The sequence below is a fragment of the Tenrec ecaudatus genome, chromosome 1, assembly GCF_050624435.1.
Source record: "Tenrec ecaudatus isolate mTenEca1 chromosome 1, mTenEca1.hap1, whole genome shotgun sequence".
NCBI classification, from domain to species: domain Eukaryota; kingdom Metazoa; phylum Chordata; class Mammalia; order Afrosoricida; family Tenrecidae; genus Tenrec; species Tenrec ecaudatus.
Window position 1 is genome coordinate 120,573,994 of NC_134530.1, and position 26,653 is coordinate 120,600,646.

General features: G+C 39.7%; 1 long non-coding RNA gene across 1 annotated transcript in view; it reads right to left on the reverse strand.

Annotated features, from left to right (window-relative positions):
- Window positions 1-476: 476 nt before the first annotated feature.
- Window positions 477-26,653, reverse strand: part of LOC142436803 (uncharacterized) — a 117,936-nt gene continuing 91,759 nt past the window's right edge. The window contains exon 2 of the long non-coding RNA XR_012782125.1: window positions 477-693. This is a non-coding gene — a long non-coding RNA (uncharacterized LOC142436803). The remainder of the gene's footprint in view (window positions 694-26,653) is intronic.

Genomic DNA, 26,653 nt, shown 5'->3' on the forward strand with positions numbered 1-26,653 from the left:
CTGTAGTGTTCTGTAATTTTAGGTCCATACTTAACAATATGGTGCACTGTGTGTTAAACTACTTTTTATGTATGCTTTCAAATACTTGCGGGTCATTTCTAAGACAGGTTCTGAACAGGGGGTCTCAGAGAGGAAAAAGTATCATTAGTATGTCTCCTCTGTTAATTTAGCCTGGTACATTCCACAACTCTCTCAATCAGTGTATTAAGCAGATGTGGTCTTTGTCCACCTAGTAAGTTGTGTTAGACCTTTCAACACTCCGCAGTCTTTTTATCACTCAGCTGCCAAGTTCCCTAGGGTAATCATAGACAGCTTGTCAATTTAATTGCAGGGAAACAGGCTTTCTTGTGACCATTCCAATTTTAGCTGCTACTTTAAATTGTACATGATAGTTCTTCCATGCTGTCTGCCCTTTAAAGAGTATGGATCTCTGCAAGCCTCTTAATGGTGATAGAAGGAAGAGGCGAGGCTGAAAATTTGGCTTGCTGATAGAGCCTATAACACATATTTATTAAGTTTTATGCTTTAGGAAAGGAAACTTTTTTCTTGAACCCGGTATGTTGCCATCCTTTTGCCAGTGCTAAATGACTTCTCTTCCTTTGCAATGTTCCACTTTCATGAACATTTCCTCCTCTCTGAGTGATAGAGGATTCATAGGCCATCTGGATCCTGGAACATCTGGACACTGAATTTCTGCAGAGAAGCATCAGAGGAAAGAGACAATCAGTTGTACAGGGTGTCTCCGGAGAGTTTTCAATCAACTATGATATTACGGTTGTCTCCCTTTTGGAAAGTTTATGCAAAAGTAAAATAAAAACACAGCACATCATTGGAGGCCAGTGCCTCAAGAATATCAAGGGTATATGAGAAAGTAGGGCTATTAGTTATGAATTTAGGTCAGTAATTGAATAAATCTCTAAGTAAGGGCACCTCAAGGCCCAAAATAATAATCTATGAGTTAAAAAGAAATAATAGAAATTCTTTCAGAAGGTTCATCTACCCTCCTCAAGCTAGGTTGTATGTTCGTGCACGCATGCATGCGTGTGTGTGTTTCTGCACAAGGCTTCTCTGGAAACATGCGGGGATAGCCTCTTCTTGGTCATCAATCTTGGTGTTATACCATATATAATATGACTACAGAATTCAGTACAGTCTAGTCAGGCGTGAGCACAGTGCTTATTTATCACCCTCAGCCTTCCTGGGCCACGGTTTTCCTAAACATGAAACTGTAGAACCAGAACAAAGGGCAATTTCCCAGATTTCTCAGGGCATCCCTGGCTCAGAGCCTCACACCAGTAGGCGGCTTCTCTTTTGTGCAGATACTGAGCACAGCTTTCAGGCATCTGTGAGGAGATACTTAGATCTTGTGATCCGCCACTCCCAGCCTCTCCCCACCAGCCCCACCACCCCACCATGCTACGAATATTTTTATTTTCTTTCATTATATGTTCTCTATAATTATATGCCCTCCAAATGAATAAATATTCTTTCTTGGGGAAAATTGAAATTACAGGGAAGTACTGTGAAAGTTTGAAGTAACTAGCCTTCTCTACCCTCATGCTGTATCCCTGCAGTATGTGGAGCTCTCCCACGTATTAAAAGAATTAAGCCTGTCTGTGATTTCTAGGGAACTAGAACAGTTCTAAAGAAAAACAATTCGCCAGTAAAAGTTTAGGTAACAACTATTTTTTTTCTTAAATCAGGAACACCTAAATTTAAATATCAAAATTCTCTGAAATAAGGGACCACAGACACGTTCTCTGGTTTCTGCCAGCTCATTGTGTCCTTAATTTCCTCCAGCTGCATCTTCAATGGGCTCCACAATGAAGTACAATATTAGATGTTCACTTGTGTGATATCGACCTTGTATGAAGAGAATGAATAAAAAATGAAGTTCTTAGCTGTGATCTATTTCAGATTAGCCATTTTCATTTATAAAACTGTTTATTTTTCTCTGTCAGCCTGAAGGTCAATCTAACTTTAAATTGCATATTGCAGAATTTCAACAAAGATATGAGACTCATCTCTGCTTCCTTTAAGACTAAAGGAAAAACAGCTGAGTCTTAACCGGGTTTTCAGTCAGTGCTTTATGAAACAGAGCAGATCACACTGATAGAGCACTGGCAAAGAGGCTTCATTTTGGAGGCAAAACATCAGGTTCTGCACAGCATGATGACGGCATTAGCGTTAAACGGAGCCCTCGACCCCAAAGGGAAGTTATGAGAGTAATTCTTAACGGAACAGTTGCCATACATTAAGTAAATAAAAACCCCAATCAGAGTAGCTATCTTGGGTTTAAGGCCTAGTATGTATCAGGCACTATTCTACCAACATTTTACAAACGAGGGAAGCCAAATCTGACTAAGTCTGCAGAATAGCTCTTTGAGGTAGGTTCTACTATTAGCACGTTTTGTAGACTCTCAGCCAAGGTTGCACCAGGACATGATGAACCAAATATTCAAACTCGGGCAGAAAGAGTGAAGCTCATATTATAAATTGTAGATGGATAGTTGATAGATAGATAGATAGATAGATAGATAGATAGATAGATAGATAGATAGATAGATAGATAGATAGATAGATTGATGATAGGTGATAGATAGATATTATAAGGTCATAATTCAAGTATTGACATATTATTTTAAAGTTCCTCCTTCATACACTCATAGTGCTCTAAATCACCAAACCAAGTTCACTGCCATGGAGTCAATTCTGCTTCACAGCAAGCTTATCGCAGAGAGTAGAACTGTCCCGTGGGTTGGTTTCCAAGACTATTACTCTTCATGAAAGTAGAAAGTCTCATCTTGCTCCCTCCGAGAAGCTGGTAGTTTCAAACAGCTAACCTCACAGTTGGCAGCCCAGTACATAACCCACTAGGTCACCAGGATTCTTTACCTTGCCACACCTTTGTATAATTCCATATCTCAAAGCTTTATTCTAAGCTTAGAGATCTTGTCTGGTTTGAGTTTTCCCCCTGTTCCATCACTTCCAGTGCTTGATCTTTTCCACCACCTAGGGACTACCACTTACTCCTTCTGCGGGTTTTAAACAAGACCATACACATACTATATCGTAGAGTCGGTCCAACTTATGGCAACCCCACATGCTCTAAATCTTTGTGGGAACAACAACAGAGTAGCTGGTGTGTTTGAACCCCTGACCTTGTGGTTAATAGCCCAATATTCACTTGACAGTACCATGAAAGCTCTTTAAATAAGGCCATCTTGACTCTAAAACTCACTACCAGCATCAATTCTGATCATAGCAAAACCAGCATTTCATAAAAATGCTGTGAAATTTATACATAACTAACTTGAGTCCTTGTTCTAAAACTATAAAAATTAGTTGAATTGTCTTGGGCAAATCACAAAGCTTCTCCATTTGACCTTCTCAACAGCAAACCCAATAGAGATGCATTTCTTTATGGAAGCCCTCGGGGCCACACAAATGACATTACGAGTTTTCTTATTTGATGATGAAATATATTAACAGATAAAGACTATTGAAGACAACCAAATCTTTTGAGTGTGTGTCCTAGATAGAGAAACACAAAATAGGAAGTCAGAATGTTAAATGCCTGTTCACTAAGAAGCCCCAATATCCTGGATCTTGTCCTTGAATAGACTGGGTGGCTTTTCTTTTCACATAATCCATCTTTGAATTTATAATGAAGGACATGGAAACTTGGGTATGCCTCTGGATTTGAAACATTTCTCAACCGATTCAGACCATCAAGGTATTTTTAAGAACACGATAAATGATTCGTGTTGACTAGCTTAACTCCCCCCTAATACCTTACAGCTTCTCAACATTCCAGCCATGCTTCCTGAAGATGTCCACTTCTCAACATTCCAGCCATGCTTCCTGAAGATGCTGCTCCCTCCTAGATTGACTTATTGGGGAAGCAGCCTTTTGTCTCCAGTGAGCAAAACAATTTTACTTTTTTGTTCCATATTTTCTAAAAGAACCAAGCTCAGGAGCTACTGTGAGATAAAATCACAGATGCACTGTTTCATACGGAGTGAGCCCGTATTGGTTTTTTTTCTTCCATGAGAATTTAAGTAATACCTCCAAAATGTATAGTTTTCTTAAATCAGCCTTACAAAAGAGAAATATGTCTGTATTCAGCAAGTGAATTCTCAGAATGTAATAAACTATTTATAAGTGGAGTTATTTATTAAAATAATTTTACCATTTTAACTGTGCCTTATATCAATTAGTAGTATATTCAGCCAAGCAGAAGCCCCTGACTTTAAAATTTTTCTTTAAAATCAAATTCCACTATAACAAAAATTATGGACAGGTATTTTACTAAATATAAAAAAGCAGGAATAGTTTTATGAGCATAGCAAAACAAACACACTATCATCAAGTCAATTCTGATTCATGTAGCAATATACAATTCCAACTCAGAGTGGCCTTATACAAACCCTAGCACAAGGTGTATAACTTTCCCTAAGCAGAAAACCTCATTTTTCTTCCTCTGAGTGGATAGAGGATTTGAACCACTGCTCTTGCACTTAACCAGTGCTGGCCTGTTATGACTACCAGATTCCTTATTTTTTTTTAAACTTATGATTGCAGAAACATCTTTAATAGTGATCCAACCAAGGATTCATAACTTTGGGTATGCAAATAGAATTTTAAAAGTCTTTGATGTTGGAAGAAAAGAAAAACAGCACTTTGATTTTTAAAACTTAAAATTTTGCATCTTCCTCCATTATTAAATACAAGGTAGCTCACACAACAGTATTAGCAGTCCTTGTGGCTTTGTTACCAATAAAAATCACAGAAACTTTCACATTGCATTACATTTATTAAAAAGAGTTCAAAACATCATTTTTACCTATAACTACATCAAAATTATGATACTTATTAAATAAACCATTCCCAAAAAAACCCACAAACTACTGCCATCAAGTTGACTCTGACTCATAGGTTGTAAATCCTGTAGAGCTAAAGCAACGGTGCTCAATCTGTGGGTCGCGACCCCTTTGGGGGTCGAACGACCCTTTCACAGGGATCGTTTGATTGATAACAGTAGCAAAATTACAGTTATGAAGTAGCAACGAAAATACTGTTATGGTTGGGGGGGTCACCACAACATGAGGAACTGTATTAAAGGGTCGCGGCATTGGGGAGGTTGAGAACCACTGATCTAAAGGGTGTTGAGAAATAAGGTTGTTAATTTGAGGACTATGGTGCCCCTGACGCAAGCCATGGTATTTTCAGTGGCCTCGTATGCTTATGAAAATTGGACATTGAATATGAAGACCGAAGAGGAATCGACATATTTGAATTGTGGCAAAGAATACTGAAAACACCATGCACTGCCGAAGGAGAAACAAATCTGTCTTAAGAAGCGCTGCCAGAGCGCTTTCAGGCACCGAAGGCAAGACAAGACTGCCTCAAGCACTTGGGACAGGTTGCCAGGGGAGACCAGTCCCTGGAGAAAGACATCGAGCTTGGTATAACAGAGAGGCAGCAAAAAAAAAAAAAAAGGAAAGCCTTCAATGAGATGGAATGACAGTGGCTGCAACCATGGCCTCAAACAGGAGGACTCAGGACCAGGCAGTGTTTCATTCCGTTGTGCATGGGATGGCTAAGGGTCAGAATCAACGCCATAACCCCTAACAACAAATCTTCATGGGGACAGATGACGTCACCTCTCTCCTGCAGAGCAATGGTAGACCTTACCTGACGGCGAGGATCACTCAAACACGCCAACAAAAGGCACTGCCATCCGGTCAACCCTATGAGACGGGGTAGAACTGCCCCAGTGGGTTTCTGAGAACGTAACTCTTTACAGGAGAAGAAAGCCTGGTCTTTCCCTGAGAGTGGCTGGTGAATTCAAAGTCCTGACCTCGTGGTTCGCAGCCCAGCTGTCAACACGACAACACAAGGGTTCCTTTCACCAACTGTTACCGAAGCGTATTGTTGAGTGTTAATGGCAAAGAAGCTCCTATACTTCTGTACAATGATGTGTTAATATTCTGCTAAATGCTTTTCCATATCACTGGTTTTCTTTGCAATTCTATGTATTTTCCTTAATACGTTTTACAAGTTTATTCTGATAATAAGTCCAAAGACTTTCCCTTACTGCCAAAGGTATCTTTGGCACCAAAACAAACAAAAAAACATGGTGAACCTCTATTTAAAAGTCGTGTTCAATAGCTTAGGGGTGCTGCTGTGATTGTAGTTGGGTGCCATGACCCATGGTGACACTATTGCACTGCCTTTTGTTGTTGTTAGATGCTCTTGCTATTTATTCTTCTGCGTAGGTACAAACCCGGACCACTCCAGGAGGATGCTGTCCATTCCTTCCTCAGTTCTCGAGACCCAGATCTCCTCCAAGTCAAAAGTTTGGTGGGCTGACATTTAAATATATTTTTTAATCTAATGACTTAGAAGATAATAATAAATGATGTCAAATGTCGTTGCTGTTATGTGTCTCTTACGTAGATGACAATCGCTGCTGCTGGGACCAGATTCTACCTCCGTCAGCAACATCATTCGCTTATATGAGAACGCTATGATACAAGTCCCTCTGAGACACTCCACAGTTGCTGGTTTACACAATGACTTTGTAGGTCCCTGCCCTGCAGGGGACACCACAATTTACCCAATTAGGCAGCTGGGTGTTCTGATTGCAGGTGGCTAATGGTGAAAGGGGTTTTTGTGAGGGGCTCAAGTTCCTACGTCAGCACTTATGGCCTACTTCAAGAAACACACCGTACCATTTCTGGTTCACCTTAAAACAATCACATTAAAATAAAGGGGACTGTCAGTAGAGCAATTTTATAAATAGCTAAAATTAAACAGAGCAAGACTGGCAGTGCTAATGCATAAGCCAAGAACTGCCTTTCTGCATTTCATCGAGAATTCCTGATAGCAAACTGCAGTATGTTTATTATACATTAATTCAGCACAGCATCCAAAATGAATTTATGCCCCGATGGAAGGGTGTGATACTGAAACTAAATATTATTTATTATCTTAATATTAGTAACCATACAAAAAATTGTGCTAACAATTCAGAGTGTTTATAAAGCTAAGGAGACCATAGCTCTACTTACCAACCAACCACTCTTGCCTTAATTTATGCAACTGTAGCCTACAGCTAAAAGCTTTGAGTATTTGTTTCCCCCATGGTATTAGTGCTCAGAAATAGGACACTCTTTCAAGGGCACCTTATAAACACATAACTATAATTTATTTGGCAAATTAGAGCTCATATAAAATGTGCACACTGAGGTACAGATTAACATATTTAATTCCAATATTACCTGCAAACCTATTTTTTCCTATACACTGCTCTAATTAGTCATATAAAATCAAGTCTGTGTATTATAAGCAATTATTTTAGTGGAAATAGAAACTGAATCTGAATTAAATATACTGTAAAAAGATAACACTTTTATGGAAATTAATTTACCCATTTGTATCTAGAAAATGTGGTCTAGCTAAATGGTATGAGAATGTGAACATTCAAAAACTTGATTGCGGTAAAAATTGAGAGCTTTTTATGATTTAATAACAGAATAATGTACAGTCTTGGCAATATACCAATACTTATATTTTGATGATATTTCCAAGTTTCTAAATTCCTATTAAGCATTAGATTAACTTTATGTAGAAAATTTTTCCTATTATGAATATCCACTCCCCCTACAGTTGAACTTGCAAATAGTGTGTGAACATTTTACTTAGCAAATGGAGCTTTCCCTATGAAGCCTGTACTAGGAATTGTAATGGAGGACCACCAAGCTTATGTTACGTTAAAATAGTTTCTCTCAAACAGGTGTTGATAAAAAATTACACCTGTAAGCAAACTGAAGCTATAACTTTACTGGCAGGATTGTTAAGTTTTCTAAAGAGTTGTCATAAACTTATGTATAAATGTATTAAAGACAAAGTTAACTGAAAGCCACTAGATGGAATGTCAGGACATGTAACCGGTGTAACTGAGCTGACGGATCACCTTCTTCTCGGCACTCTACCCAAACATAGCCTTCCAAGAAACCTTCCCTGCTCTGACCTCAGTGTGTGGCCCAGGCCAAGCCCAACACTGTACTTCTATTTCTTCGGCTTGTGTGTTAACCTTCAGAGCACAAAGAAGATATGTTCATCTCCTTGTTCCTGATTTGTTGTCCACACTGGAGTGACCTCCCTGAGGGCAGGGACTTGTCAAGCATTTAACATTGTTCCTGGCACAAATGAACCAAAACCCAAGCCCGCTGCCATTCAGTCGATGTCAACTCGTAGCGATCCTGTAGGTCAGGGTGGACTGGCCCTTTAGTTTCTGAGACTGTGAATCTTTAAGGGAGTAGAAAGGCCCGTCTTTCTCCCAAGGAGTGGCTGGTTTCTGAACTGCTGACCTTGCAGCTCCACTACTTGTGGGTAAATACCGTGCCACCAGAGCTCCTGCTGGCACAAAGGAGGAGCTCAGTCACTATGTATTGAACTGAAGGAATGAATGGATGAATCAGCTAATGTGATTTGTCTTTGAGACATTTCTAGACATTTATTGGATATTTGGCTGTCAAAAGTTCTTGGTTTCTTAAAAGGGTTTTTTTTTATTTTTTAGTATTTGTGTTAATCTGGTTTGACTAGAGAAACAAATTTATAGATACTCATATGTGTATAAGAAAGAGCTTTATATAAAAGAGTAATTATATAGTGAGAAAACATCCCAGCCCAGTCCAGATCTAGTCCATAAGTCCGATATTAGCACATATGTCCACTACGAGTCCATAAATTCCTCTTTAGACTTATACAGCATTGCAATGATGTTGAATGAAAGAAGACCACAGTCCAATGGGTAGAAAGTCTTGTGGATCCAGTGGCAGTGGAAGCATCACAGCACTGCCATGGGTCTCCATGTGGCTCCTCCTGCCCCAGGGCTCTGGCTCCATCAGTGTGTCTCCATGTGGCTTGTCAACAGGAATGTGAAGCAGAGAGTGTGTGTGTCCCACCTCCAGGGAGGAAGATTGGACGCAGCCTCAGGAGAAGGCCATGCCCACACGGAGGCATTATTAGCTAAGGCCTGATTGACAACTTAAACTCCATCCCTTCCCTCTTAATATCCTCAAGTTGACACCAGATTATGTAACAACCACAGTGGTTCCTTTGACTCAGGATTAGCGGTTCATTACAATGGAACACCACGTCTCTGGCAGTTTGTCACACTATGGTAACTTGTGTGTGGCGATGATGCCGAAAACCCTGTCACTGGAATTCCGAATAACAGCAAAATCATTCAAGAGAGAGTGGCTTCAGCAGAGCTTACAGACTAAGATAGATTGAGAAGAAAATTCTAGTGCTCTACTTGGGATAATTAGCCAACAAAAAATGCTATGAATCACAACAGAATAATGTCTTAGATTGGCCTGGAAGATGAGTCCCATAGGGTAGAAGGCATCCAAACTCCATAGTGGCCTTCAGTATATCACCGGCTGTGAAGATGGTGCAGGACCAAGCCATGAGAGCTGGAACCCACTTGATGTCAACTAACAATAGCAGCAACAATTGAGTTATATGAAACCTCTCCCTCCCCTTTGGGGAGGAAGGGCACAGTGTGTGAGGACTGCGCACAGACTCCTTGAGCGAGGCAATGTGGGTTTGGTCTGGTAGGCCGACTTAAGGCTCTAGGTCACCCTTCCTGAAAACTCTGCATCGCTCAACATAAGTCCATAGGCTGCCCAATGTCAAGTCTCCTATCTCTCCATTTTGCTCTTTGCTCTCCTCTTTTGAGGCAATTATAACTAGTAAGTCCAACCCAAAGAGTAGCCTACAACTCATCATTGTGACTGTTTTAGACATTGTTTTTAGGCATTGTCTACCTTTGGTCTGTCCAGTTTCTAACAGTTTCCAGAAAGACAAACCCACAGAATCCATCGTAGTACCACCTTCGAATGTCAAAACATTCTGCCTCCCACCTTTCCTAACTCCTTAGTAAAAGGCTTTTTCTCTTCATGGGTTCTCAGAGTAGATAGAAAACAGCCTGTCACCACTCGTTAAACATGACTTGTTCTAACATTACAATACAGGATAAACAGGACCAGCCACCTGGCCTGTTTTGTATCACTTATTATTTTACCTGCCTGGTTCTATGCTTTCCAGTTTAAAGAAGTCTTTCGCAACTCTCCATGTGAATGTCCCACCATCCAGACACACCATACCTGGTTTCCATTATTACTCTACAGCACTTGGTGTTTCAAGTTCTTTCTTTTTTAATAATATGACTGCAATAGTAAATGTGATCCACACCCCTATGGTGTTTTTATTTAAATCATTGTACCTCAAAGCCTGTTTTGCAACTTTGTCATTCCGCCTCCGCTCTCCCATGACTTTCCTATATATTTCAGCAGAAATTTCCATTACACAATTTGAAACACTTCATTATTAACTTCTTTCCAACGAAAGGATTTCAACTCAACTGGTTTAGAGTCTATCTTCTTAGCATTTTAAATGGGTTCCCATTGTTCATTAAAAATGTTGCATGATCTGTTGCACCTTGATGAATCTGACCCCGCATCCTCTTCAACCTCATTTCATGTCACTCTTCCTGGTTCCCAAAGCCTGCCACATTGTCTGCACGTGGTTTCTTACATCCACCAGGTCCTGTCCTGCTTCAAGACACTTACTCAGACTTGAACTCGAACTCTTCCCACCCCAGCTCTCCTCCCATGTAAGGGGTAATTTCTTCTTCTCAAGCACTCCAGGGTTGACTTCCTGCAAACTCACCCTGTCCAGGTCAAATTCAGAGACCCATGAGATTTTCTTCCATAAAACGGCCTCTCAGCTAGTTGGGTAACAAACTGTGCTGGTTAGGTTTTATGCCAACTTCTACCTGGAAGAAAGTTGAAAAGTGGGTACCAATTTATGAGTCTGGTCACAGCCTGGTGATGCCTCCTTGGAGGTGTGACCTTTTCAAAAGACAGACACTGGAAACCTCTCTCTCTCTTGCCCTCCACCTTTCTCCTTGCTTGGTTCTGTGTCTGCCTCCAGGGACAGACCTGGGACCTGTTGCCACACTGCCTTGCCTCCCCTTACCTGGTAACCATGAGATTCTGCACTCAGGAGCCTGTGATCACTCTGCTTCCCAGCTCATGTATCTGCATCATTGGTCTGCAGCTTCGTAAGTCTGAAGAAGTCTCTGGCTCACAGTGGACCCATGCTCTTGAGTTGGACAGGACCGGGACACCTTCTTGATATATCTATCATTACTTCTTGATATAAAGTTCTTTACGTATATGAGTGTCACTGGTTTTGTTTCTCTAGACAACCCAGTCTAACACCGAGGTAGAGGAATTTCATGGATAAATTGCAATTCTAAATGCTTCCAGAGTCAGTAAGATGAGTGCTTGTGAGAGAGCGGCATAGGCTAACGTCTCCTGGGAGAAAAAGCTCCAAACTTTCTGTTCTGTCCACAGAAGCCTCCGTTGCTATCCATCGGTGTGCACGACCCTTGAGTACCAAACCTAGACAGACCTATTCTGCCCTCTTCTGAGAAGGAGCGTCCTATGAAAAGAAAAGGAAATATAATTTCCTTAAAATTCAGGCTAATACGGGAAAGATAAGATTCATTATTTTAAAGAGGTAATTTATTTGCTTTGTCAATGTGTTCTGGAGGATTCTGGTAATATACTAGATGACGTTTTAATTTAAAGATCTTGTCTTGCTATTTATTTTTGTGGCTTTGCCTATTTTTATATAATTTGCAGTCACCATCAATATTTTGAAATTAATTATGATTTCTAAACAAGCTAAAGTAGGCCTATAATAGGTTCATTTAATTTAACCCAATAAATCTTGCAACTACAATTGAAAGATTGAGTTAATGAAGCCATGCTGGGGTATCGCTGCCAATTTAGCTATCAAATAAAATCTATTATGGTAAAGTTTATTATAACATACATTAATATGTAAATTATTAATCTACAGTACAAAGCCTTTATCAAAACTATGTCTTTGATTGCTTTGTTTTCCCATGTTTAAGCAGTTGGATTCCACAATTTTGTAATCTAAGATTAGTATGTTGGCGCCTTGGTCAAATTCCCAAAGTTCTGTAATGTCTCTTTTTATTGCCAGTAAATCCAGATGGAAGTAGCTTTTAGTGTAGTTATTAAGTGTGAGTTTATTAATGTTATCTCTTAAGCATACACTGCCCATTACCCATATAAGAACTTTTAGATTTGTACTTAATAAATGCACCACTCAAGTCCAGAAGGGTTTAAGAACAAAGTGAACGTGTAATATATAAATTAAAACACTGCTGGCACAGAAGTACCCTGGACACAGAACGTCTGACTCAATAATTCCCTTTTGGCGCAAAAAGTCTCTCATCAATAAAGTTTTTATTTTTTTAAACTGCAGGCACAAGTTCCCAAATGGATTGAAAACTGGAGGAGGAGGAGGAGAGAAACCAGTCAGAAGAACTAGTAGCCATTCATGTGGGGTTAGGGGTGGAAAGGAGAAACGGAGCCCTGCACCAAGAAACCAAAGTAAGAAGAGCTGCAGGAATCATCTACTTGAAAAGTAGAATATTTCTACATGAGAAGACTAACATGAAATCAATAGTGCCAGCTCCTACAGAGTTGCCCAGAAGACAACTTCCATAGAGGCAGACATGTACTCTCTGACTGTTGGTCCTTTCATTAAAGACCCAGAAAAAAAATCACCCTGTTCACATATTACAAACTTAACCCATATGCTAAGGGGAAAATGAAATCAGTAGCAGATGGGATGTTTGTAATATTTTTATGTCCCCAAACTTCAGTATTATTTGCTTGAGCAGTTGCGCTGTAAACATTGGGGGCAGGAGGGTAGCCATTGTAATTGCAGAGGCCCAAGAAAGACTGCCTGTGAAGTAGACTCAAACTCGACTGGGGCCCCATGGGCAGGATGGAACCTAGTCCTTGCTTTCTCCTAAGGAGGAGACTTCTAGCTTATGGACAAGCAAGGATCCCATGTCTTCCCAGGCAGTATGGGCTTATGGTTGCAGAAAGGGTGGGGCTCAGAATAACATGGTGGGCGCAGATCCTGCAGTGGTCCCGAGCCTGCACTCATCCTTCCTGCCAAGTCCACATCACAGACACGAGTCCAGGAATAAGAGCCTAGACCAAGGCCCTGCATTTTAAGAAACAGCACACTGGCCGAACGAACACTTCTGTGGCGTCGTGCTAGGGCTCAGGGCTGGTGAGAGGAAACTGTTCTCCCACTTTGACCGAGCTGGGGAACTGGCAGTGGGAGAGCAGCTACAATGACATTGAAAGTGTCCCCTCCACAGGGGCCCTTCTTGGAAATGCGAAGAGACAATGGGATAACATTGGAGTACGAGACAGGGACCCTTTTCCTTTACTCACACCTCCAGTTAAGGATAATTAGAAAGACCTTGAGGTGATAATTAGAATTTTTAACTCTGGCCCACATAATAACTAGAATGGAGGGCTAGCATGGAAAAATAAATCTGAATTTTACTCTTTCACTCTTTGTGGGACCTTCTTCCATGTCTTCTGCAGGGTGCTTTGGAAGATTCGCTCTTCCTTATCGCTTTGGAACCCTGGGAGGGGCAAATGATTAACACTCTTGACTATTAACCAAAATATTGGTGGTTCAAGTCCACTCAGAGGTGCCTTGGGAAAAAGGCCTGGAGGTCTGCTTTCTAAATACAAGACATTGTAGGGCTGGACAACTTATGAGGATGAGTGCTGTCGCTAGAAATACAACCACAGAATATTTAATTGGCAAAAGTTGTGCAATTGGCTAGATTTACAGTGACGATTGGAAAACATAGCTACTGACGCTATTCCAGTACAACCAACACCATCATGTGATTAAGTTTCTTGTTTTGAAGATTTGGAGTCATGGTGTCATAAGACATCCCAATTAATTGGTTTGGTTTAATACATATTTAGTGCCTATGTTCTACCTCTTTGAAGTACTTGGCGTCTTAAGAGCTTGTAAGCAGTCATCCAAGGCATGACAATTGGGGACTGCTCCCTTAAAACTACAGAGGAAGAAGAAGAGCCAAAATTAGGAGAAGATATGACATGTCTAGCTGATTACCTCCTGAAGAACGGCCTCCTTTCCCATAAGACCAGAAGAACTGTATGGTGCCCAGTCACCATTACTGAGCATGTTGATCAAATGGTCCAGAGAATAATCCTGATCAAAAGAAGGGGGATACAGAACAGAATTTCAAACTCTCATTAACTCCGCACTTCTTGGAGCCATGAAGGTTGAATGAACTCCTAAAATTATGGCCCTAAAATAATCTTTAAACCTTAAACCAACCTCTCTTTCAAAATCAAACAGTTTAGCTAAACTAGTAAAAAAAAAAAAGTCTGTCTTGAAAAATCAGTGCTTTCAAGGATAGCGACAACAGTAACTCAAAAAATTAGGAAGGAATCTTAAGGGGAAGCAAGTGTATGTTAATAGGAGAGAAACAACTGAGAAAAGGAGAATGGAAATGGTTACACAACTGGAAGAAGATAATCACTATCACAATAGGGTACATGAGAAACTGTCGGATGCCTGGCGGCCATAAAGTGTATGTTTTCTTGAATATATTCTCAGCAACAGAGTAATCATATATGTATAAATTATATGTGTGTATTTAATCTCTGAGGAACATTCTACTCTGACACATATGGGGCTGCACGTTGACAGGGAGCCAGTGGCAATTGGCTTAGCCTTTTGTTTGCTTGTGGTGGCACAGTGCTTAGGGCTTGGCTGCTAAACCAAAGTTTGGCAGTTCAGAACTCCCCGTCACTCCTTGGGAGAAATATGAGACATTTTGCTTCTGTAAAGATTCACAATCTTGGAAGCCCTGTGGGGCAGTACCACTCTGTAGTATGGGGTTAATGAATCTGAGTCAAGTCAACAGCAGTCGGGGTTTCGGGTTTTAATTAGGTCCTCTGTGAAATCTTTTAATGGCACTGATAATTCAAACTGAAATGTAGAATCCTATGTATAAACTATTAAGCTACTCCTAGAAATTCCATGTTTGAGTGTACATGAAAAAAATAAATCTAGGGAGCAAAGTAAATGATTTCCCACCAAATGTTGGCCAAGGAGCCCTGGTGGAAGTGCTGAACTGCTAACCCAAGGTCAATGGATCAAACCCACCAGCTGTTCCACGGGAGAAAGATAAGATTGTCTACTCCCATAAACATTTACAGCCTCAGAAACCCTATGAGTCATTAGGAGTCAGAATCAACTGGGTGGCAGTGGGTTTGAACTTGAATGAGTTTGTTTTTGGTGTGTTTGTTTGTTTTGTGGTGATAGTTGTTCATATCAGTTCTTTGCATATTTTCTTAAGAAATGTAAGGACAGCTGCTTCTCTGTCTGTGAAGCACTGCTGAGCAGTCCATGTGCTTAGAGTACATCATCATAAAGGTTTGGGATGACCGGTTTTTAAAGCTACTTCCCTTCTTGACGTCTCAATTTTCTAGTCGTTGCTGCTTATTACCAGTACTTCATTGAAGGATCATTCATCTTAAGGGAATAAAGATATGTGTTACTTGACTTGCACATTTTCAGCAGCTTCACCCCTAAAGGTTTAGCCCCCAGTAGCTACGGGCACGTGTAGGTGACCTCTGTAGTCGTCACAAGAGTGAAGCAGGGCTCTCTCTTCGTATGGTAAAGGCACTCAACATATGACAGTCGCACCGGTGCCTGGCCAGAAAGTGCAAACGGAATGACAGAAAGAGTGGCAGATAAATTAAAGAGTAAGTTCTGTTTAGCAATTTGGGGTGACAGCACTTAAAATTTTTAGCTCTGGGGTTGTTTAGAAATGACAGCATGCAGCTGAGAAAGGCAGTCTACCCTTTATAAAAAGAAATGTATGTACGAACTTAGAGGGGGAAAAAAACAGTCCTCAAACTGGGGGAATCTTTTTACGTGTTTTACTTAAATAGTAGCCCATTAACCTTTCACATAGTCTTCAAATTATCTGCTGTCGCATTTCATCATTAGATCAATGTTTGAATCAAGGCCTTTTAGACAAAATTTTCCGGCTGTCCCTCTAGTGATGTAATTAGAAATTGAATTTGACATCCATTTGTTATTCCTGCCATTTGTTTTTTTCATTTTTGGGTGCTGTTACAAACATCACTTTCGGACCAGAAAATGGCATTAGGGTAAAGCTATTCTTTAGTAAGATGCTCTCTGCCTGTGATAACGAATGACATCAACACTTGATTGATATCATTAAGCAATAAGCAGTCATCGAGCACTTATTTTATAAGGGTAAGTAAAAAATGATTGCTATAAAACCATAGGCATCTTTGCTAAATAAAAAGATCAAAATATAAAGCTACTGTTTCTCCATCTATTCTCCATCCAGGTCTATAACTTTCCGGAGGCGGGGTGTCCACGTCTCTACACCTCCCCCAGGGAATTGTTGTTCTCTTCAAATTCGAGCCCTTCACACCGCCGGCTTGGGCATATCCTCGAGGGACCCACATCCTGGTCCTTTTCCACGTGTGTTGAGTTTAGGGGAGAAAAAGAAGGTTGAGGGGGAAGAATGAAGGTTCTAAGATGGATGGGGTAAAGTTTCCCATCTAAATTTCATAGCCCTTGCTCCCCAACAGGATGAGCAAGTAGACTCCACAAAATTTTCTCACCATGGCAGTTGTAAAATTGTCTTAAAACTTCTTCCTAAGAAACTCCATCCCCTATGATCATCCTGTGCTGCTTGAAAATGTCTATCAAGAGCACCCCTTGGGACCCCCACAAAACAGTCACTGTAGCCTTCTGTGCTGACTTGTCTGCCATAGACTTATGGTAACTGGCCCAGTAGAACCCCTTGGAAGCCAGCTTTGATTAGACTTTTTAAAATGAAGGCTCCCTAATGAGCTGAAGACAAGTATCTTACAGGAAGAAGTTGTCGGCAGCCATCCACCAATCCAAGAGACACACTTAAACACAGTTGTTTGGGATAACTCATGCACGTAGAAAATAGAGCCTTAGTAGCAGTACATTTGTATTGCTATACATGAATACACTAAATACACTCATATACTAAATATGCTCATATAATAAAAACTGTGTTAGGTCACTTGTACCCCTCATCCCGCTGACATACACAATAGACAATAATGTGTGCTGATACGTGATAGGAAGGAAGAAGGTAGGAGGAAACGAGAGAGGGGGAGAAGAATGGAAGAAGGTTTTACTAGGGCTCGTAACTTTTACTGAGCACTTACTCTTTATAGGTCATTTTTAAAACTTGAAAAACAAGTAGTGGAGCAGATAGAAATAGTCCTTTTTTTTTTCTTTCCACTGGAGTATATGGAAGCAGGTCCCAATCCACCCCAGAAACAGGCTCAAATTGCCTTTTAATTTTATACTTACAACCTTTAAGCTTAAATAACTTGGCTACCAATAACTTAGACTAAGGGCTCAGAAGAAAAGAGGTAAACAAAGCAGAGTTTTTACATTTCAGAAAGACTCTAAGCCTTGCTTCCCTTTTGCTTTCTTACTTCAAAGATCTGAAGCCAAGAGGCAACCCCTAAGGTGTAAACAAGAGGTTACTCATAGATGGCATAAACAGAAGATCAGTGCAAAGGTCTGGCCAGGACTTAATTGTCCTCTAAAGAGATAGATCAGCTCCCAAAGCTGTCCAAACACTCATCACAAACAGGTTTCAGAATGTTTTCGATGGGCTTGGGCCAGGTTTTTACCTTGTCTCAATCCCAAAAAGTTGATCTATTCCAGCACCATGAACTTTCAAATAAAAGTAAATGACTAGGGCATGGGAGTCTAAAAACCAGAGGCACTTGGTATGTGTAAATTGAGCTGTCTGAAAGTTGAATCTGAACCCCATTTTGAAGTCTTGACATAAGTTTAGAATCCATGTTGGATTTTAAAGGTGCTCCTTTTAACAGAAGTTTCCTCACCTTTAATGCTGACCTAACCACATCCTCTAAAGGAGCTCATCCTTATCTTTGAGGTCTGGCAGGTGCTGATATCACACTCTCTCCCCAGGGATGATTGCTGCTATCGTCCAACAGAAACAAGATGCAAAGGCCTGTGCTGAGGCTGTTTATGCACAGCATCCTCAAAAAGTCTTTACAGCCATCTCCCAGAAAGAGATATGTTTGAGAAAGCAATTTAATAACAGGTGCCCAGAACGAACTGTGCTGCCATTGTCTTGTGACCATCCTGTACTCAATTGGAGGGCACATAGGCATAATCATGTACTCGGTACCAATCATATAGGGAGTCTGGATGATGTCCGCGGTTAAAGACTCAGCCGCTAACCAAACATCTGATGGTTCAAGCTCCCCCGCTGCCCCACGGGAGAACGATTGAGGCCGGTCTACTCTGAAAGAAGAGCTCCTTTGAAGAGCAAGCACAGTTGAATGAGTCAGAATCAACTGGGTGGCAATAGGTTTAGTTTGGTTTTTCATTTGAACAATTATACAATCCCACATACCTGTTATCCACTATCCTCATTAAATCCCCTCTTTGATATCTCACCTCTAATTCCTCTCATTGTCTTTCAGGCAATTTTGATTTTGTAACTTTTAGTTTCCACTCCAACGTGACAAAACTGTTTTATTTCTCTTTGTTCAATGGAGTGGCCATCTTCCCTTTGAATTTAAGTGTCTTCCCTATCCAAATTGGATCTGGACTTTCAATAATTTTACTTTATCGGAGTGAGTGTTTTCACTCTAAGACACCAGCTTCCCGATTATTCTAATAGAGTCTGAGCAATTGTGGAGGATCTGGCCCATTGGAGAGTCTACATCACATTGCAAGTTGAATTAAAATACGCTGCTTTGATGGAGTTAGAATTATATCACATCCTGTGTCAGTGTGATGGGCACTTTCCCATCATGATTTCAGACTTTTTTAATACCGATGTCTCATGTGAGATCATGAAATTACTATATTTTCAGATGGTGGTTTGGTGATAGAATTCTCTCCTTCTCTGTGGTAGGCATAGATCAGATTCCCAGCCAATGCATCTCATGCACAGCTTCTGCTTGTCAATAAAGGCTTGCGTGAAGCTATAAGGCTGAACAGGTTTCAGCAGAATTTCTAGACAAAAACAGACCAGGAGAAAAGCCCATTTGCCTACTTCTCAAAATCAGTCAAGGGAAACCTGATGGATCCTAACAGTCCCATCCACAAACTATCAAGGGCAGCATTTCATTCTGTTGTGCATAGGGTCACAAGTCAGGGTCAACTCAACAATCGCTAACAACAACAATAAAGAATGAAACGTATACCAGGTTTATTACTATCATGTTAGGAGGATTTATTAGGGAATAGTAACATCAACTCATTGGTTATATTACTATTATCACTAACCTTAAGCCCGGCACACAAAGAAACGCGCACCTTGAGTCTGCAAAACAATGAATGTGTACAGTCATTCCAATGTTATTGCGCTCCTTTATTTGTTCCTAATACATTCCAGTTCCAGTTTTGTTTCCACCAGTTCCTAACCTATAGCATGAACTCTTACATGCTACTCTATCCTTATTCTTTTGGGGTTTAATATCAGGGTGGGGAGAGCATATTATTTTCTAAATAAATCTTGTAAAAGTACTTTAATACTTATTTGAAAATGTTTACACATTTTAAAGATATGTAAAAGTTATGGCTAGAGAGAATCTTTCTTAACTTGAGAAATTATTTCAAGTAAACATTTTGTAATCATCATTCTTATTGAAACAATTTTACAATCAATCACATTTAAATCACAAGCAAGACAAAAGTCATTATCTTACTAGTACTCCTTCTATTCAAGTGTTATACTGAAGAACCTAGATAATATAATAAGGGAGAGAAATCAAATGTAGGCATCAGAAAAGAGAGATAAAACTACATCTTCCATTAAAAAGTAATTTTCCATATAATGAATAAAATCTTCAAACTACTGAAACCAATAAGGGGTCAGCAGGTTGATAAAAGAAAGGTAATTTGAATTGCTAGCACATCCTGAATACTTACTATGAGTCAGGCACAGTTTTATGTACCTTTCATGTAGTATTTACTTATGTAATATTACAGCTTCATGAGCTTGACATAATTAACAATTCATGATGAAAGTGATACACAGAAAAGTCAAGTATTTTTCTAAGGTCACATAACTGGTCAAATGATGAAATTTGGATATAAGATTGGCATACCAAAACCAATATGCTATATATCAGTAAAAATAAATTTTAAAATATATAAAAGTATAAAAATAACTTGACCCAAGCCAAGGTATTTTCATTTTCCTCATGTGCATGTGAAAGTTGGACATTAAATAAAGACCAAAGAAGAATTGATGCATTCGAATTGTGGAGCTGGAGAAGAACATGGAAAGTGCCATGGAATGTCAAAGGCAAACCAGTTTGTCTTGGAAGAAGTATGGTCAGAATGCTCCTTGGCGGTATGTAAGACTTCATCTTACATACTTTGGATTCATTGTCAGAAGAAACCAGTCCCTGGAGAAGGACATCTTGTTTGGTAAAGCAACAGAAAAAGAGAGAGACACTCAAGGAGATGGATTGACACCATGGCTGCCAACAGTGAGCTCAAGCATGGGAACAGCTGTGAGGATGGCATGGGACCCAGCAGTGTCTCATTCCGTTGTACATAGCATCATTCTAGGTTGGAACCAATTCAATGGCATCTAACAACAACAATAACATTAAAAATAAACTATTCACATTCACAACAAAATCTGAAATAAATCTAATTTTTAAATGCTTAGGATAGTTAAGGAAACCGTTACAAAACATTACTAAACGACATAGAAAATTATTCATACAAAACGAAAAAGGGAATCTGGCTGTTCAGTAAAGTGTTACTCAGCAGCCTTGCGATACTCAAGCTCTGTACATTCCAAATGGGGTGGGGGGAAGGTAGGGGTGGCCCTGATCAGCTCCTGATGAAAACCTACGACACCATGGACTATGCTGCCACTGAGACTGTCCTTGTACATCTGCAGCCATGGGCTCAAACGCAGTGACAATTTGAGGATGGTGCAGGACTGAGCTGCATTTCCTTCCACTCTCCCTCGGGAATAACATTCTTGTGTAGCAATACTTTTTGACTTACCCTCATATCTACTAAAATTGAAACTGAATATAGTACATGATAATATTTAGCAATTTATTGCCTAGGTATAGTCCATTGGAAAACTTTGTGTGCTCGCAAAGGACATGTACAAGAATGTGCATTACAACATGATTTGTAACAACAAAAGCTAGAAATACCATAAATGTTTCATCAACAGAAGGGTAGATTAAATATGTATATCATCATAAATAAAAGACTATATAGATGCTAAAATGGATAATTTTTAAAGTGCATGTAAAAATTCACTTGTAAAAATGAAAACCGAACTAAGCAATATTATATATGATTTACTGATTCATACATGGGTTATAATAATATGAAAACATTAATGGAAATGATGGACAAAATTAGTTGGTCCTAGGGCAATGAGTTTTTTCTGAGGAAAGGAAGAGTATTACAGAGCGATACTCCAGGAACATCAATTGCATCTATAATGTATTTTTATTATTTTTTCATCTATAGAAAATATGGTAAAACATTCAGAGCTGTTATAAGAAAGGCTGGGTGGGTGTTTGTTGTAGTTGTCTCTATAATTTTCTGTGTTCTTAAAATATTTAATTTAGATAAAATATTTGAAAGTCTATTAAAGTTGAAGGAACCCGTTGCCTGTTTAAGTCCTAAATGTGCACTTGCTGTTAAAATTTAGAGCCTGCCATCAAGTTCTATAAATAAGATAATAGAATGTAGGAATTACACTTAATCCTCTAATTACTCTCAGCTTTAATCAAGCCTTTATTAACATAATGTGTCTAGCTTGGGGTCTCCAAACCTGAGAGAGGATTTAGGGAAGAGTAATCAAAACAATGAATGAAAAAATAAGTATGTGATATAAGGAAAAGCAGTGGGAGCTGGGATTAGTTTGACTGGTGAAAGAAATCAAAAGGTAAATGCCTCACGTATGGGATGTGCAGCGGGCTTCTTTTCTATGAATGACTGGGCCTCAGTGAAGGCCCTACGAAAACGAGCAGTGCTGGCTATCTTTTGCTCCATAACGAATCATCCTAAAATATAGTGGCTTTAAATTACAACAATCACTTATCTTGCTCATTATCTTCGGTCAGGAGAGTTCTTTGCTGCTCCGATGGTACTAGCAGCAATGGCACAACTGAGGCTGAGTGACTGCTCTCATTTCATGGCGAGTCGGTTGGCGTTGGGAACGATCTCGGGTCTTCTACCGCAAGTCTCCATTGTTGCCTTGTGGGCCTCTCCTCCAGGGTCTTGAATGTTCTTGTAACATGATGGCTGGGTGCAAAAATCAAGTACCACAGAGGATGTGTGATAGTCATCTGTCCTAGCTTTCGAAGTCATAGAGCATGACTTCTCAACTCCACCGACTGGCACAGTCGCAGAAACCCTCCGAGGTTCCAGAGTCAGGGACATAAGAACGACTTCTCCAGGGAAGAGTCACACCATTGTAGAAGAACAGGGGTGTGGGAGAGCTTGTTACAGCCATCTTGTAAAATGACGCTTGCCACATGGAAGTTCTTTCCAAACGTCTCTCCAATACACTCTGTCATTCTCTTTGTTCTCCAAGCAGAGATCTGAGTAAGCCATTCCCTCCTTGTTCAATCATAAGAAAGGCTATGCTCTGCTCGTCACCCCACATACTATATTTGTTCTTCATGGATTCAAAAAGATATGTAATAATTTACTGTGGGATCTTGAAACATTACTTTCTGTGGCCAAAACTTAGGAAAGGCTCACCAAAAATATTGATGTTGCAGATGTTTTCCTACTTCAGTTCACCTAAAATAACCTGACAGCACATCCATATTTCATGTAGCCTGGTGTCAAGAACATGTGCAGACATGTCAGCAGCCCAGGTGACTTTGGAGCAATTCACACACCAGTATTTCAGCCACCATCTAGAGTAACAACCAGAATGTAACTCATAAATCAAATCAGATTTTAGGGGGTGGTGGGGGGGAATTAACTGAGAAATATACAAGTTAGGCTTTGAAAAGTTTCTCTTTAAAGTTCTTTCTTTAAGTTATTTGGGTTAGGATATTTCATGACAAAAGTCAAAGGGGGTGATTTTTTTAATCAGGTTGAGGGTTTGTTGGTCACAGCACGAGGTTCTACACAGACTCTATCAATCAATTGAATATGTTGACTTCTTTTGTAAATTCAACCTGGGAAATTACCTACCCATTTATATACCAGAAATGTCCTATCATTTATTTGCCTAAACTACTAAACATGGTACCAGAATGGGCAACCCATCTAAAATTAATTGACATGTGAGGCTAGGTTGTCATGGGCATTAACTCTAGTGGGATGCACCAAAAGGAGTGGCGAATACAAATTCCCAGTGGAGTCCTGGTGACACAACTGTTAAGTACTCAACTGGTAGTGGAGAAGTTAGGGGTTTAAACCAACCAGCTGCTCCATGTGGCAGTGTCCTCCCACAAAAATTGATAGTGCAGGGAACCCTATGGGGCAGTACCACTCTGTCACATAGGGCCACTATGAGTTGGGACCAACTCAACAGCCATAGTTTTGTTTTTCAATATATGTAGATGGATCAGACTGAACAATTTCCTAGAAAAGCCCAAGAAATTGGGAATTTGGTTCAAGATCAATCTAGAGTGAATCCTAACCAAAAATTCAACTTACTGAAAATTCTGTGTACCATAATGTTCTAATGTAAAATTCCAGGAAAGTGATACCACTGACTCTTAGGGTAATCAACTGTCTCAGTTCTATATATGAGCCAACGATCAAAAGAAGATGGAAGGAATAAAGAGTTGCTGTACAAAAAAAAACTAGTAAAAAAACTCGTAACATATGATCAACAGTTAAAAGTACTGAAGGAAGAAGTCCAAGCTTCAGTGAAAGCATTATCCAAAAACAAGTTTCTGGGAGTTGATGGAATACCAACTGAAATATTTGAACAAATTGATGAGGTCCTGGAAGTACTCACTCATTATGCCAAGATATTTGGAGTATCACTACTTGGACAACCAACTGAAAGAGATCAGAATCTGTACCCATTCCAAAGAAAGGTGACCCAACATAATTCTCATATTACAGAATAATATCATTGGTATTGCACGCAAGTAAAATCTTGCCGAAGATCATCCAACAATGGTTAGAGCAGTATACTGACAGGTCACTTACAGAGGCTCAGGCTGGATTCAGAGGAGGACATGGAACAAGGGATATTACTGCTGATGACAGACAGATCTTGGCTCAAAGCTGAGACTACCAGAAAGATGTTAACTTCCATTTTTTGACTATGCAAAGGTATTCGATTCTGTGGGTCATAACAAACTATGGATAGCATTGGAATAATGATAATGCCAAAACACTTCTTCGTACTCATGGGGAATCTGTATAGGAAGCACATAGGCAGAGATGTGGAATGGTAGGAGCAAGAACGTGGCATCAGGACTGGAGAAAGGCAATTTGCAAATATCACCACCTTGCTTACTGAACGTAAGGATGGCTTGGAGTCTTTGCTTAAGATCAAAAATTTCTGTCTTCAATACAGATTACAACTCAATGTAATGAAAACAAAACTCCTCACCACTGAACCAGTGTTGTTTTTGTGAAGCGTCACTGAGTCAACTCCAACCTACAGTAACTCAGTGCACAAACACCTTTCCAGGGCCTCACAGTTTTTTCTGTTCCTAAACAGCTATGATGTCAATTCATCTCTTTGTGGGCCTTCTTTTTTCATTGTTCCTCCCCTTTACCAAACACAATGTCCTTCTCCAAGGATGGGTTTCTCCTGATAACATGTCCAACGTATAAAAGATGAGTCTCACCATATTTGCCTATTAGAATCATTCTGGCCATACTTCTTCCAAGACACACCAGTTTGTCCTTTTCACAGGTCATAGTACTTTCAAGATTCTTCTCCAGCAACACAATTCAAGTGCATTGATTCTTCTTTAGTCATCTTTATTCAATGGCCAACTTTCACATGCACATGAGGCAATGGAAAATACCATTGTTTTGGTTAGGTGTGCCTTGGTCCTCAAAGTAACATCTTTGCTTTTCAACGCTCTAAAGAGATCTTGTGCAACAGATTTACCCAATATCTCTTGTATGCTGCTACCATGAGCATTGAACCACAAAATTCTTGAAAACTTCAATCCTTTTCTCGATTTAGCATGATGTTACCTATTAGTGACTTCACCAGTTGTGAGAATTTGGTCTTATTTACATTGAATTGTAATTCATATTGAAGGCTACAAATGTTGATCTCCTTCAGCAAGTGCCTAAAATCTGCCCCCCTCAGTTTCAGCAAAGAGTGCTGTTTCATCTGCATATTGTAAGTTGTTAATAAGCCTTCCTCCAATCCTAATGTTGCCACAGTCTTTGGTTATTAGCTCTGCATGCAGATTGAATATGAATGAGAGGATACAACCCTTTCCACACCTTTCCTGCTTGTAAACCACACATTAGTCCCATGTTCCATTTTCACAGCTTCCTCATGGTCCACGTACAAGTTTCACATGAGTATAGTGAAGTGTTCTGGAATCCACATACTTCTTAAGGCTATCCAGAGTTTGTTATGATCCACACAATTTGCATAGTCAATACAACGCAAATAAACATATTTCTGATATTTTTTGCTTTGAACAAAGTTCTATCTAATATTAGCAGTGATAGCTCTTGTTCCATGTCCTTTTCTGAATCCGACCTGAGCCTCTGTCAGCTCCCGAGCAATATACTTCTACTACTATTACTGGGTGATCTTCAGCAAAATTTTACTTCCATGTGATATCAATGATATTGCTCTATAATTTGAGAATTCTGTTGGGTCACCTTCCTTTGGAATGGGTACAAATATAGATTTCTTCCAATCAGTTAGTCACGTTGCTGTCTTCTAAATTTCCTGGTATAGAAGAGTGAGTACTTCCAGTACTTCATTAGCTTGCTAAATATTTTGATTGGTATTCATTCCATCAATTCCTGGAGTCTTGATTTTGGCATATGCTTTCAGTGCAGCTTGACTTCTTCCTTCAGTTCAATTGATTTTTGCTCATATGCTACCTCCTGAAGTGGTGAAATTCTGACTAGTTCATTTTGGTACAGTGACTCTGTATTTTTTCTTTCTTCTTTTGATGCTTCTAGCATCATTTAATATTGTCCATAGAATCTTTCAATGTTGCAACTCCTAATGTTGAAGCTTGAATTTTTTTCTTGTTCTTTCAGTTAATGATCTGTTTAGTATATTCTTCTCTTTTGGTTTTCTAATTCTTGATCTTTCCATATTTCATATAACATCTGGCTTTGTCTTCTCAAGCTCCACTTTGAAATTTTCTGTTCAGTCTTTGACGTCATCCTTGCTTCCAGTTGCTTTAGCTCCTCTATGATGAAGAGCACATTTCAGAGTCTCTTCTGACATGCACTTTGAGCTCTTCTTTCTTTCTAGTCTTTTTAATGAATGATGTTCTGATGTTCTCCGAAAGTTCATCAGGTCTTCTATCAATAGTGTTGAATGCATCAAATCTATTCTTGGGATGCTCCCACAGATGTAATCGATTTGATCTCTGTGTATTCCATCTGGGGAAGTCCATACATATAGTGGCCTTTTTTGTTGGTGAAAAAA